This window comes from Henckelia pumila, chromosome 3, assembly GCF_033568475.1.
Source record: "Henckelia pumila isolate YLH828 chromosome 3, ASM3356847v2, whole genome shotgun sequence".
Classification (NCBI taxonomy): domain Eukaryota; kingdom Viridiplantae; phylum Streptophyta; class Magnoliopsida; order Lamiales; family Gesneriaceae; genus Henckelia; species Henckelia pumila.
The window spans coordinates 47,534,779-47,551,042 of NC_133122.1; positions in this window are offsets into that span (position 1 = coordinate 47,534,779).

A 16,264-nucleotide genomic window follows, 5' to 3' on the forward strand; every position below is an offset into this window, starting at 1 on the left:
AAAAAAAAAATTCCGCATTTATTAGTAGTAGATGTTTCAATTGGTATCAAAGCGCGGTTCTTGGAAGGTGTCCTACTGCCACATGAAGCTCAGAAATCCTACTATCGGTCTGTAAGTTTTAAATATTTTATTATAATTTATCAGGAGCATATGTTATGACTTAAGACTTTATGTTAGTAAAGTTTTAAAATACTTAGTTATGCATTGCGATTTACGTGAAGAATATGTGGTGATGCAGTATGCCCCAAGACATGTTATACGACTGATTGACCACAAGGAATTTTGAATTTGGGAATTCGATTTTATTTTGTTGAAACTAATTTTGATATTTATGATATATGGGTTGTCATTTGAATTTTTCTAGTAACTTATTGATTTTAAGTTAGAATGATTTCATTGGTAAATTATTGGGTTTGTGATGGTAAGAGGTAGCGGACCCTATCTAGGAAATTTTTATGAAGAGCGGAAGACAGAACAATAAAGGTAAATTCCGATAAGAGGTATTAAGTTAATGTGATAGTAATATAATTATTGCTTGAGGCAAGAGTAGGATTCCTCGCAAGATCGATTAATCGAGGGTTGTATCATTTTCTTCTTTGGTGAATTTAAAATGTTACTTTATAGAGGCTAGTATATATTTTTGGGAATTAAGTCTGCTTGTGTCAAATTAGGTTAGTCGGGTTCATAGATATCATATTGTCATTCATTTAACTATTAAGGTTTTTCATTTGACGAAGAAGTCATGATTTTCTTGGAGATGACACTTGTATCATAAGATTATAGTTGGTGGTTTGTGGTTTTTAGTTTGTACTATTAATTATATGAGGTATAAATTGATGATAAGTATGTTTTGTATTAGGTTCTTGAATCTTTGAGAATAAGAATAATTGTGGAGTTAGTTTGATAAAGAATTTGATAATCTTTGATAATACTTAAGGGTTCACATGGTTGGGGTTACCATGTAAGTTTTATTGGGTTTGACGTTCAAGTTACTACGTTTAAATAAATAGATTTGGGAACTTGTCAGCCTGACTTATAAATATTATGATGACTGAATGATGAAGGCCTAAATTTTTATAGGCTCGCGTAATTGGTCAGGTGTGACATAACGCTTGTTATAAATTTTGGTTTCGATGTCAAGTATAATATAAGCTTTAGATATGGCCTAAGATTTGACGATATATATATATATATATTTGGAGTGAGTTATTTTGTTAAGAGTTGAGTCATTTGAGAATTTGGGTTGTTGGTCCGACACACATATGGGTATTTGAAGCACTTGGAATAATCACGAGTCAGCTTAATGACTTGATATTATAACTGTTATCTCGATACTTTCGTTTTACGTTGGGATTATTCAGTTTATTAGGTAATTGACTTAGTATTTTGATTTTGAGGAGTTTAGATTCCATGGACTGTAAGTAGAGGCAACTAGGAAATGATATAGAATTAACTACTGAATGTTATATGATTACGCTATTTAGAGACGATGACATGTAAATACTGTTAGGGGAACTTCAATCCTCCAATAGGAGAATCTGAGTGTCTTAAGCCTAAACTAACCACAAAATTAGAATTCATATATTTTAAGCATATTCCTGACGTTAGGAGAATTTATGTTGTACATGACGTTTGACACTAAATTCATTTTTTGGGTTTCATGAATTTATAACACTCGAGATTTAAGACTTTCAAGTGTTCAATAGTTGGAAGCGTAGTGATAAATGGATAAGTTGAAGAAAATTGCGATGAATGACATATGTTCAACTCAAAGATGTTTAACTTGTTATAGAAGGCTAGTGTGTTGATAAGCTTTACAAGTTGAATTTATTGGAGTTGATATTGTAATCCTATGTTTTAATAAGTAAATTTGGGAACAAAAGTTCACGAATGTTGGGGGATTGATGAGTAGAGTGTATAAGCATATGAAATCAGTCAAGTTTTGGCATAGTACGATTGTTGTGTTTAGGAAGATGAATAGTAGAGTTAATATTTGAGTTTTACGTATAAGTTGAGGTAAGTATGTGAGTGTACTTTCATTATAGTACTAAGATTTGTATAAAATGTCAGATTTTGTTTACAGTGGAATGTAAGTAAATTTTAATGATTCTCTTTACGAGGTGTTTCAGCAGCGGAAGTTTATAAATGTAGGTTTGATGGAGATAAAGAGGACACCTAGGAAGGATAAAATATTTTGTTTATCAGAGTGCGCAGCAGAAGCATGACGTTTAGGATACTGAAACTTGGGAACTAGATAGGTAATCGTGGATTTAGTAAATTGGATTTTTGAGAGACTCCGTTATTAGATTTTGATCAGTCGAATTTCGAGGACGAAATTCAATTTAAGGGGGGAGAATTGTAACACCCGGAAATTTTTATACGTAAATTCGCATGCATAATTAGGGAAAATAATTATTTAAAATTTATATTTGGGTTAAATGACATTTATGTGTTATTATGTGAATTATATGCATGATTTAAATTTATTTTAGCATTTAATCCGTAATTATTGTATTTTTAGATTTTTGGTTAAATAAGTTATTTGATCGAGTAGACGGGACCGAGGACGGACGAGATATCAACTTTTGAGCCAAAAATATTTTATGAGATTTTATGAGCCTTAAAAATAATATTTTATGATATTTTGGTCAAGAAAATTTTAGTATTTAATTATATATTTATTTAAGGGTTGATTTTTAGCCAAAATTAGTCCCTTTATTGACTTTTATTAATTTTTAAAATTAGCATATTTATTAATTTCGGGATTTAAGTATTTTATCAACATGGTAATTTTATATTGAGTTTTATTAAGTATTATTTATATATATTATGCAATTATCTCCTAATTAACATATTATCAATCTAAAAATCTATTTTTTTCACTAAACCTAAAACTCCAAACTCATGTTAATCCCCTAGCCGCCTCCCCCACATCATTCATCAGATTTATCATCATCTTCTTCAGCCCCTTAGCCGTGCCCTTCAGGATTTTTGTGGAGTTCTTCGCCGTCTCGTCGTCCCGGAGCCGTATACGCGATATTATTCGATAATAATTAGCAAGGCATGTTGAATTCTCTCCTTTCAACACCATATAAGCTATGTATTTCGTTTTTATGTTTGTAATCATCATTTTTTTAAGGTTATATATGGATTATGTATAGAAGTTTCGTTCATGGCATGAACAGTCCACAAATTTGGTTGCTTTCATGATTCATGCTCACGTTTTTTATGCATGTGATGGTCCAAGCTGATGTAAAACGTCTGGTTGCATGTGTGAGGGTCCTTATGGTCGAGTGGTGTGGTCGTCTTGGGGCTGGAAGGGTCTGAAACGAAGCACTTCTTCTCTGGTGCACCAGATCGTGCATATTTGGGTTCTGAGGTAGAAGGCTTCGGTCTACCTCCTCAGGCCATGGTTTGGGGTGAGGTGTAAAGATTTTGAACCCCCTAGATGTTTTCTAGGATTGAGAAGTGGTTTCATGGAAAAATATGGCCGGAGTAGGGAGAACGATCGGATTTACGGCAGCCGCTCAGGGCTGGACGCGAGCTTGGAGAACAGCATGTTGCAAGGCTTTGTTCTCCTTCCTCAAACCACCGTTTTGGCTGATTTTTAGCTTGATGGAAACGTCTTGATGTTGGCTAAGTTTTAGAAGTAATTTCAGGGTCAAATATTGTCTGATCAGAGAGAACGAAAGGAATTAGTACAGCTGCACAGAGTTGGTTGTGAGCAAAAATATGTTTGGGTTAAGTTTTGAACTTTTGGGTTTTATTTCGGGATGGGCTTGGGTTGGGTGGTCCGGGTTGGGTCTGGGGTGTCATGGATTGGGTCAGTAGGGTTCGGGTCCAGTTAGGTGGGCCGGGCTCGGGTATTTTAATTGTTAAGTATTTAATAGTTTTAAGTGTATTTTGGGCTTTAAAAATTAATTAGAAAATTATTTGGGCCTCCAAATAATTTTATTTGGGTCTTAAATAATTTATTTAAGTTAACCCAATGATTTTATGGGCTTGGGAGCCCATGAGAATTATTGGGCCAATCGGTGGATTTTTGGGCCAGTCTAGAATTTTATTGGGTTTAATTAAATAAATGAGCTTAAATATTTTTATTTAGGCCCAGTTAAGTTAATCAAATTATTTGGGCTAAGATATGATTATTGGGCTTTAATTTTAATATAATGGGCTTAGAGTGAGTGACCAGCAGTCTGGACCAACTCATGAAAAATAAATGAGTCCGAAATATATATTTAATTATTTTATGCATAAAGTTTATATTTTAAGTATAAGTATATTTATTATGAAAATAAATTAAATATATATTACGGACATATTTTCAGTGCATGCATTCATGAAATTTCTTATGTATATAATTATGTAAATGATGAGCAATAAAATATTTTGGTGGAAATTGAAGTATGTGTGACATATGGGTGGTTTTTCACCATATGATTCGGTAGTTTTACTATCATAGGGGTGGTTATCCACCATATGATTCGGTAGGTTACTACCATAGGAGGTGATTTATCAACGCCATCGTACGTTGGTTCATGAGACTGATCAGTCGACATATGAGCGTCACACTTATGGATAGGACCATCTTCAGGTTTCAAAAGCATTGCTCAATTATGTTATATATGATGAATAAATAATATGGTTATGATTCAGTTTATGATTCAGCAGTTTTATTATGTGATGAAAATATTTTCATGCATGCTCATGTACATGTATATGTATTAGTAATTATGTGATGCATTATTTTAACCTTGTTATAAAGGATTAGACATGTTGAGCCCCTAGGCTCACTACGCTTATATGGTGCAGGTGAGCATGATGACGTTTATGTAGCTCCTACCGGTGGTGAGGACTTATGAGCTCACGGAGCAGTGGACCCCGTGACCGTTGCCTTAGAGCTTTATTATGTTCGAAATATTTTATCAAAGATTTTAAACACGTTTCACTTTATTTATGTTTATTTTCGCATGCATGAGTTTGAATTTTGAGTTACAGATTTTTATTAATATTGCATGTTTCAAGATTTTTATTTATTTAAGTTATTATTAAAAGAATTTATTTGTTAGTATTATTTTTAAATTTTATACATATATGTATGGGCATGTATGTAATGTAGTATTATTTTAAAAAAAAAATTTCGCATTTATTAGTAGTAGATGTTTCAGAACCGGTCTGTCTTGAATTTGAATGTCTGTTTCCTGAATTAAAGAAAACTCGATTCTTTCCGGGTATATTGCTTGAGCAACTTTCCCAAAGATCTCTGGAATTTCAATGAACTCATTTCTAATAAATAATTCAGAATGGTGAGTATTAGAAAGAGCATAAGAAATTTGATACGTAATAGAATATGGTTTATTACCTTCCTTCACTAGTCTTTTTTCCTTGAAGTTTTGATGCAAAGTCAAGGCTCGACTAAAATCTCTATCAGCTAAATTGTAGGCTATTCTTGGATAAATAACTCCCACAATTTTTCCTGCACATAAATTTCCCGAGATAGTTCCTAAAATCGCATCTTGTATATTTCCCATTTTTTTATTGCATACTACGATATCTATGGGTGAATCTATTCCCTCTTTAAAAGTAGCCTTGATCATAATCTGGATTGCTCCAATATGATCCAAGACATTGTCTTTGCTACTTCTGCTTTTAATTTATGTAATTCTTCTCGAATTTCTTCAAAGGGAATTAACTGCATTTCAATTTGATTACTGGTTAATTCTATAGGGATCGCCATTTCCTTTCTGGATACCTTATAAATCAAATTATGTCTTCTTTGTCTTAGCCCTAGGTTTCCTAAGATTCTTTCAACTTGTCCTGCCGAAAATCCTTGGTACTTCTGTAATGTTGGATTTTCTCTCATAATCCTTTGGACCATATTTTGAGATATCGTGGTTTGGCTAAAGAACCCAACCAAACTTTCATGTGTTTCATGGCGAAACACTTCCTCTTTACTCTGATTCTGATTCTGATTCATTCTCAGAAACTTCTCGACTAAACAATATTTTTTCTTCGTATATGCTTTCATCTGAGGGGATATCCTCAAATTGATATACTTGGACTAGATCTTGAAAGAAAACCGCATCATCCATATCTGGTGTTGCTTCAAAGAGTTTAACTCTTTTTTTCTCGTTTTTTGGACAATATGTAGATATATGTCCTCTTGCTCCACATGTCCAGCAGTTGCAATCCTTGAAACTTTCACTTGCTCTTGTATGAGTTCTTCTGAAAGTTCTTCTTGATGGTGTTCTTCCCCTGCTTTGTGATGAGCCTATTGCTGGGGATGTTCTTGTAGGTCCACTTCTTCTACCTGATCTATAGGATCTGGCCTTTTGTTTTGACCAAAATGTTTTTGGTTTCCAAGAACTTTTCATTCTTTTATTATATGGATTATTTCTGAATTTATTCCTTTTAAATCCCTGTGATATGTTTCCAATGATCGTTGGAAGATCATTTTCTCTACAACACAAAGGTGTACGCTTATCTATACCCCTTATTTTCTTGTAGTTCTTCTATAATGCTGCCATATGACACCATTCTGCTAATTTTCCTTTCAAAAAGGAGGCACGTCTTGCCAATGTATCAAGATTGCCTGGAACATATTCTTTAATCAGCATTTCTCTCCAGGGACTTGACATTTTTGCAAAAAATAGCTGAATAGCTATATTTTCCTCGACTCCCGAATTCCATCTGTATTTAGTGAATAACATAATGTATTCATCAACTAAGCAGATATCATGTAACTCGAGGTTATAAAGAGCTTGAGTATATCTTCTATTTTTCTCTGTATCTTGATTATTGAAATAGTCCACCCCTATGAATTGTGCTTTAAATAGGGTGGCCATTCTTTCTCCAATCTCGCTGAGGGATTCTCCTGCCAAGATTGATTCCTTAGTTTCTGGCATAGTCATCTCCCATGCTGTGGGGACCCGGGTTGCTAATCTTATCTTAGGGCAATTTATTGTAATTAACAATTAAACAATTACTTACAAGAATTAAAGAAACAAGAGCTAAAATTTTTTTTTTTTTTAAAAAAGGCAGGGTCTCGCTCGATCGGGGAATATGCTGTCAAAAATCTGCTGCCAAAGAATGGATAAACAAGTCATAATCTTTTATACATGCTACAAAATCAAATACATGCTATCTTATAACGTCTTACAAGCTTCTAAACATAATAAACATAAACTATCATGTATTCAAGCCATAATATACAAAGTTCTTGTATCACTTCTAGCATGGTTCAACAACATAAAGTACAAGTCATGCTACTTAAGCCCGTGTCCTCACTTGCTATGCCTCTATCTCGAGCTATCCTTGTCTTTTTTGACTAGCTCCTGCCCCACCTATTGCCATGCACACATACAAAACAAAGCAATAGCCGGATAACTCCGGTGAGAATAAAATCCCAGTATAAACAACTTTAAACGCGAGATAATAAACGTGAATGCAATGCAAATGGCAAAGGAAGACTATCAAGCTGATATCAATAAAACTTAGTTCTTTGGGATCCCGAGGAATAAAATAACTATCAAACCACCGACACTCCCATTCGAGGCGGCATCAAGTATTTTAGTCCTCTGACTTTGGTACAACTATAGTGAGTCTTCTGGCTCTGAACATAAATCCATATTCTGTGCCATGAGTCAAGCTGACTCTAGAAATAAATCTACATTCCATGCCACTCACTACAGCTCTCCAAACGTCATCTGCACTCTAGGCGATGGCTGCCCTCTGTGCTATTAAGGCTGGAGTTCAAGATGAATGCAACATAAGCTGTATGCATTAAAAGCTATAAAACACATCTTGAACAACTAAACATATAAGCAAACAAAGCAATACAAACAAATAATCACATAAGAAATATAAAGAAACAAGTATGTGATTGACATGGGAATACTTGAAATGAAAGCTATTTCAAGCGTTCTATCCCATCTGGATTTGCTGTCATTTATACCTTTCTATGTCACGTCTGAAAGTACTTCAAATCTGCAAGTACATCAATGAGAATTCATATCAAAAGGTTGCTCCACTTCTCAACTCAATCTCAAGTGCAAATGCTAGCAAACCTTGCTTCAAATCCTTCTCGGTTTGACTCGGAGATCTCGAGTTTGGCAACTTCGATAGAAAGCTGATAAATTACATATCGAATAACTAACAAGATCAGATGCCATTCAAACCATGCTTCGGTAAATCAACAATATCAAAGTCTTGACATTTTGCAAATCGACGGCATAACGGCTAAAATCGGCAATCCAAACAATATCCAAATCAATCCAACAATCCAGATAACTTATAATCTCTAACATATCATCTCATTACCATAAAAATCAGTATCAATCAAACATGGTAGTGTTCGAATTATTCTTCCCAAATTCATATAAAATCCGAACGAAAGTCTTTTTCCGAACCGTCTGCGAATACACGATCGGTACAGCTGATATACGCATATATGATAAAATCATAATTTTCCATCTTTCACATAAAAATAAAATCTGAGATATGTGAATAAAACATGTACCAAATCGAAGGTCTCGGAGCGGTGATCGCAGATATATATTTCTTTCAAATTTCTGACTACCGGATCGCAAGATATCGAAGTTTGAAAGGGCTGAAAAATCTGAAAATGGCGTGAGGGCTTGTTTCTGATTCCTTCTCCTTCTATTCTGAACATACACGTGAGAATGATAGGAATTATGTGGACATGTAGATAAATATTGCATATTTGCACTTTAGTCCCTGAACTTTTGGCTATTTGCAATTCAATCCCCGGAAAAGCGATTTAATTCAATTTCAATCCTTTTCAATTTAAAAATATTAGAATTTAATTCTAAACTCTAAATATTCCCAAATTAAATATTCTCGAATTAAAATTAAATAATCCCGGGCCTTACATTTCTCCCCCACTAAGACATGAGTTCGTCCTCGAAATCACAAGCAAGATGTATAGACAATCTGTATACACATAAGATAATGAAATAGCATAAAACAAAATAAGAACTCACATCAATGAAACAACTCTGGAAATCTCTGTCTCATATCTGACTCAGTCTCCCAAGTCGCTTCTTCGATGCCATGTCGACTCCACTGAACTTTGACTAGCTGAATTATTTTGTTTCTGAGCTGTTTGTCTTTGCGATCAAGAATCTGAATAGGCTGCTCAAAATAACTAAGAGTCTCGTCAAGTTCAGCTTCATCAGGCTGAAGAATATGGGAAGGATCCGGCTGATACTTTCGCAGCATAGAGACATGGAATACGTCATGAATACCAGACAAAGATGGAGGAAGAGCAAGTCGATAAGCAAGATCGCCTATCTTCTCGATAATCTCATATGGACCGATAAAACGTGGAGATAACTTTCCTCTCTTTCCAAATCTGACCGTACCTCTAAACGGAGAAATCTTCAAGAAAACTCTGTCTCCCTGATCAAAAGATAGAGGTCGTCGTCTGATATTTGCATACTTTGCTTGTCTATCCTGAGCTGTTTTCATTCTTTTCTGAATAAGCTTTACTTTCTCTGTCATTTCTTGGATCATATCAGGCCCAACATCAGGAACATCTGAGATATCATCCCAGTACAACGGTGATCTGCATTTCTTTCCGTACAATGCTTCAAAAGGAGCCATCTCAATGCTCGTCTGATAGCTGTTATTATAAGAGAATTCTGCAAGTGGTAATGAATCTTGCCAACTAGTACCAAAATCTAGTACTACAGCTCTCAACATATCCTCAAGTGTCTGGATAGTCCGCTCGTCCGTCTATTTGAGGATGATACGCTGTACTCAGATGCAATTGAGTACCAAGAGCTTGTTGCAAGCTATGCCAAAAGTGTGATGTAAATCTAGGGTCTCGATCTGAAACAATAGATTTAGGCACACCATGTAATCTTACCACTTCTCTGACGTAGATTTCTGCCATCTGATCATGTCTGTACGTCATTCTGTACGGAATAAAACATGCTGATTTTGTCAAACGATCAATAATCACCCAAATGGCATCGCACCATCTGGATGAACGTGGTAGCTGTGTAACGAAATCCATGGAAATGTGATCCCATTTCCATTTTGGAACTGATAGACTCTGCAATAGACCACCTGGTTTCTTTCTTTCTGCTTTTACATGTTGGCAATTCAAACATCTGGCTACAAATTCAGTCACATCTGACTTCATTTGTTTCCACCAATACTGCATTTTCAAATCATTATACATTTTTCTGCCACCAGGATGAATACTGAATCGACTACTGTGAGCCTCTTTCAAGATTTGCTGTTTCAAAGCTGAAACATCTGGAACAACAAGTCTGTTATTCACATATAACACATTATCAGCACTGACCTGATATTCAGATTGATGTCCAGATCTGACCATAGCAATCAAATTCTGAATATTCTGATCCTCTTTCTGTGCTTCTTTGATTCGTATCAAAAGTTCTGGCTCAGCTCGTATAGCACAAACACAGATAGGTTGCATATCTGTTGCAAATATTAATCCAGAAAGACAACAATCTTCCACCATTTGAGATACACCTATCGTAGACAAGGATAAAGAACATACCTTTCTACTTAAGGCGTCCGCAGCTGCATTAGATTTTCCTGGATAATATTTAATCTCGCAATCGAAATCTTTCAATAAATCAAGTCATCTACGCTGTCTCATATTCAATTCTGATTGCGAAAACAGATATTTCAAACTTTTGTGATCTGAAAAGATTTCAAACTTCTCACCATAAAGATAATGTCTCCATATCTTCAATGCAAAGACAATAGCGGCAAGCTCCAGATCATGGATAGGATATCGAGTCTCGTGTGGCTTTAACTGTCTCGAAGCATAAGCGATAACATGACCTCTCTGCATAAGCACACAACCCAGACCCTTGTGAGAAGCATCACAATATACAACAAAATCACCTGTACCTGATGGAATCGTCAAGACAGGTGCACTTGTAAGCCTTTTCTTCAACTCCAAGAAACTAGTTTCACAGGCTTCAGTCCAGACATACGGCTTATTCTTCTGAGTCAGTTGCGTAATAGGCTTCGCAATGCTGGAAAAATCTCTGATAAAACGTCTATAATAACCTGCCAAGCCCATAAAACTCCGTATTTCTGGCACTGATGTAGGTCTAGGCCAATTCAATACAGCCTCGACCTTGCTTGAATCCACTGAAATCCCATCACCTGAAATAATATGCCCAAGAAACACAACTTTCTGCAACCAAAATTCACATTTCGATAACTTAGCATATAATTTCTCATTTCTCAAAGTCTGTAAAATGAGTCGGAGATGTTCAGCATGCTCATGTACATTCTTGGAATAGATCAAGATATCATCGATAAAAATAATGACAAAGTCATCCAAATATTTCTGAAATACCCGATTCATCAATCCCATAAATACTGCAGGAGCATTGGTTAAACCAAAAGGCATGACGATAAATTCATAATGTCCATACCTTGTTCTAAAAGCAGTTTTAGGAATATCTTCATCTCGTACTCTCAGTTGATGATATCCAGATCGCAAATCAATCTTCGAATAGATAGCTGAACCCTGTAGCTGATCAAACAAATCATCTATTCTAGGCAGTGGATATTTATTCTTGATGGTTACCTTGTTCAATTGACGATAATCAATGCATAAGTGCATGGAATCATCTTTCTTTCGTACAAACAGTACCGGAGCACCCCAAGGTGAAACACTCGGTCTAATGTACCCCTTGGCTAACAAATCTTCCAATCCGTCAACTCCTTCAATTCAATAGGTGCCATTCTGTAAGGAGCCTTGGATATTGGTTGCGTACCTGGCATTAGATCAATACTGAAATCTATATCTCGTACTGGAGGTAAACCAGGAATTTCATCAGGAAATACATCAGCAAATTCATGCACAACTGGAATATCTGTTACTGCTGGACTGGATTTCAATACATCGACTGCATAAATCAGAAATCCTTCCGCCCCTCTCTGCAATAAACGGGTCATAGATAACACAGATATCAAAGGAATCTTGGCTCGAGAACCCTTACCGTAGAATTTTCATTCAGATGCCATTTCTGGTCTAAATCGAACCACTTTCTGGAAACAATCTACAGTTGCCCTGTACTTGGTTAACATGTCGATACCAACAATACAATCGAAATCTGATAATCCAAGTACTATACAATCTATATTAATCACATTCCCGTCATATTGCAACGCACAATTTCGAATCATTCGAACAGATATAATACCTTCACCCAACGGTGATGAAATAGAAACAACAGTAGGCAATGGCTCAGAAGATAAAGAATGCATCATAACAAATTTTTCAGAGATGAGTGTATAAGATGCACCTGTATCTATCAAAACATAGGCAGGATAACCATAAATAAAGCAGTTACCTGCTATGACATCGTCAGGTGCCGCCTGCGCCTGTTCCTCAGTAAGTGCAAAAACTCGAGCCTGTTGTCTAGGAGGTTGAGTCACAGTCTGGCTTCCTCCTCCTCTGGTCTGTTGCTGAGGTTGCTGTAGCTGAAATGAATGCACTGATTGCCTTTCGGCCTGAGGTATTGGTCGAGAAGAACTTTCACCTATAGCTCTTTGAGGACATACCTTGGCATAGTGACCAGGTTGACGACAAATATTGCAATTACCTGTCACACCCTTGCACTGATCACTTGAATGTTTTCCACCACACTTAAAACAGAATGCTCCTGATTCACCAGTTCTCTGACCTACCCCAAACTGTCTCTGTCCACTAGAACTTGAAGAACTACTACCTGGCTTCTTAAATTGCTTTCCCTTTGGCCTGAATCTAGAATCCTTTCTGCCACTGCTTCCTCCCTCAAATCTGGGAGATGTTTGCTGAAACTGTGGCGGATTCTGTGAAATGAAAGCTGATACAGGCTGGGGAAATGGCTGTGGAATGAACGGTGCTCCTCTTTGTCACAAAATACCTGCTTCGGCTCCCTTAGCTTTGTTCAAGGCATCAGCAAAAGTATTTGGTCGTCCACTGTTCACCAAGGTAAACACATCTGGATTAAGGCCATTGATAAACTGATCCGCCATTGCTTCATCAGTAGCTGCTATATGTGGTGCAAACTTCAAAAGACTTGAAAATTTGGCCACATATTCCTCGATATTCAAATTACCTTGCCTTAGATTGGCAAATTCAGCACCCTTATCCTTTCTGTAGGAGACTGGAAAGAAACTTTGATAGAACTCAGTTTTAAATACAGTCCAGGTGATAATCGTACCTCGTTGTTCCAATGCCCGTTTGGTAGTAATCCACCAACTTTTGGCAACTTCATGAAGTTGATGTATTACCAGTCGGATACGACGATCATCTGTATAATCGAGTGATTCAAACAGTTGTTCTATATCTTCAAGCCAATTCTCACAATCCACTGAATTTTCTGTTCCTTTCAATTTTGGCGGTTTGAATGACTGAAATCGTTTTAACAAAGTCTCCATTGGAGTAGCAGTAGGATCCAACGGGTCAGTAGATGTACTACCCTGTGCATTCTGAGTTTCAACAATTGGCGGTGGTACTTGTACTGGTTCAGCTGGAGGAACCACTAATGGCTGTCTAATGACCGGTGCTTTACGGGGAGGCATATCTGATTGTCAAACAGATTAGTGCATAAACAATATAATATGCAGAAATTTATTCCATCCTTCTCTGATAAGCATTCTCATGCATTCTCATGAGAATTCAGGTTCTGACTAAGGATATTCTGGAATACAATTGCATATATATAGCATGAAGTAGCAATAAAAGCACATAATCATGCAATCATATAATTATTGCTATATATAAAGCATGCTAGCAGATAATGCACATAATCATATATAACATGTACTCTCATGCAATATTAAACAATCAGACAGACTCAAACTACCCCGCTCATCAACTTCTATCTAAATCCAGAAACTTATGCTCTGATACCACCTATTGTGGGGACCCGGGTTGCTAATCTTATCTTAGGGCAATTTATTGTAATTAACAATTAAACAAGTACTTACAAGAATTAAAGAAACAAGAGCTAAAAAAAATTTTTTTTTTTTTAAAAGGCAGGGTCTCGCTCGATCGGGGAATATGCTGTCAAAAATCTGCTGCCAAAGAATGGATAAACAAGTCATAATCTTTTATACATGCTACAAAATCAAATACATGCTATCTTATAACGTCTTACAAGCTTCTAAACATAATAAACATAAACTAGCATGTATTCAAGCCATAATATACAAAGTTCTTGTATCACTTCTAGCATGGTTCAACAACATAAAGTACAAGTCGTGCTACTTAAGCCCATGTCCTCACTTGCTATGCCTCTATCTCGAGCTATCCTTGTTTTTTCTGACTAGCTCCTGCCCCACCTATTGCCATGCACACATACAAAACAAAGCAATAGCCGGATAACTCCGGTGAGAATAAAATCCCAGTATAAACAACTTTAAACGCGAGATAATAAACTTGAATGCAATGCAAATGGCAAAGGAAGGCTATCAAGCTGATATCAATAAAACTTAGTTCTTTGGGATCCCGAGGAATAAAATAACTATCAAACCACCGACACTCCCATTCGAGGCGGCATCAAGTATTTTAGTCCTCTGACTTTGGTACAACTATAGTGAGTCTTCTGGCTCTGAACATAAATCCATATTCTGTGCCATGAGTCAAGCTGACTCTAGAAATAAATCTACATTCCATGCCACTCACTACAGCTCTCCAAACGTCATCTGCACTCTAGGCGATGGCTGCCCTCTGTGCTATTAAGGCTGGAGTTCAAGATGAATGCAACATAAGTTGTATGCATTAAAAGCTATAAAACACATCTTGAACAACTAAGCATATAAGCAAACAAAGCAATACAAACAAATAATCACATAAGAAATATAAAGAAACAAGTATGTGATTGACATGAGAATACTTGAAATGAAAGCTATTTCAAGCGTTCTATCCCATCTGGATTTGCTGTCATTTATACCTTTCTATGTCACGTCTGAAAGTACTTCAAATCTGCAAGTACATCAATGAGAATTCATATCAAAAGGTTGCTCCACTTCTCAACTCAATCTCAAGTGTAAATGCTAGCAAACCTTGCTTCAAATCCTTCTTGGTTTGACTCGGAGATCTCGAGTTTGGCAACTTCGATAGAAAGCTGATAAATTACATATCGAATAACTAACAAGATCAGATGCCATTCAAACCATGCTTCGGTAAATCAACAATATCAAAGTCTTGACATTTTGCAAATCGACGGCATAACGGTTAAAACCGGCAATCCAAACAATATCCAAATCAATCCAACAATCCAGATAACTTATAATCTCTAACATATCATCTCATTACCATAAAAATCAGTATCAATCAAACATGGTAGTGTTCGAATTATTCTTCCCAAATTCATATAAAATCCGAACGACAGTCTTTTTCCGAACCGTCTGCGAATACACGATCGGTACAGCTGATATACGCATATATGATAAAATCATAAATTTCCATATTTCACATAAAAATAAAATCTGAGATATGTGAATAAAACATGTACCAAATCGAAGGTCTCGGAGCGGTGATCGCAGATATATATTTCTTTCAAATTTCTGACTACCGGATCGCAAGATATCGAAGTTTGAAAGGGCTGAAAAATCTGAAAATGGCGTGAGGGCTTGTTTCTGATTCCTTCTCCTTCTATTCTGAACATACACGTGAGAATGATAGGAATTAGGTGGACATGTAGATAAATATTGCATATTTGCACTTTAGTCCCTGAACTTTTGGCTATTTGCAATTCAGTCCCCGGAAAAGCGATTTAATTCAATTTCAATCCTTTTCAATTTAAGAATATTAGAATTTAATTCTAAACTCTAAATATTCCCAAATTAAATATTCTCGAATTAAAATTAAATAATCCCGGGCCTTACACATGCGATCTTAACAGATCCCATTAAACTCATTTCTAGAAGTTTAATGAATCCTTCTTTATTGAGATCTAATGTCCCTGCTGCTATTCTCATAGCTGACGTCCAATCATCTATAAGATCTTCTCTGTTTTTTAAGTCCAAAACATCAAGGTTTAACATAACCCCGTAAGGATGTATTGGATCTAAAACAGTTTTTCCGTAAGGAGTTTGATGGAGAGGGATTTTACTCCTTCTTGATCTGGTTCCTGCTGGATGTGAATTTTCTCCAACCTGGAACTCACTATATGGTTCTTCTGTTTTAACCACATATCTTGGGGGATTTTCTATGTGTTGTTCACCCTCAGGGGAATTCATTTTTAGATCTACT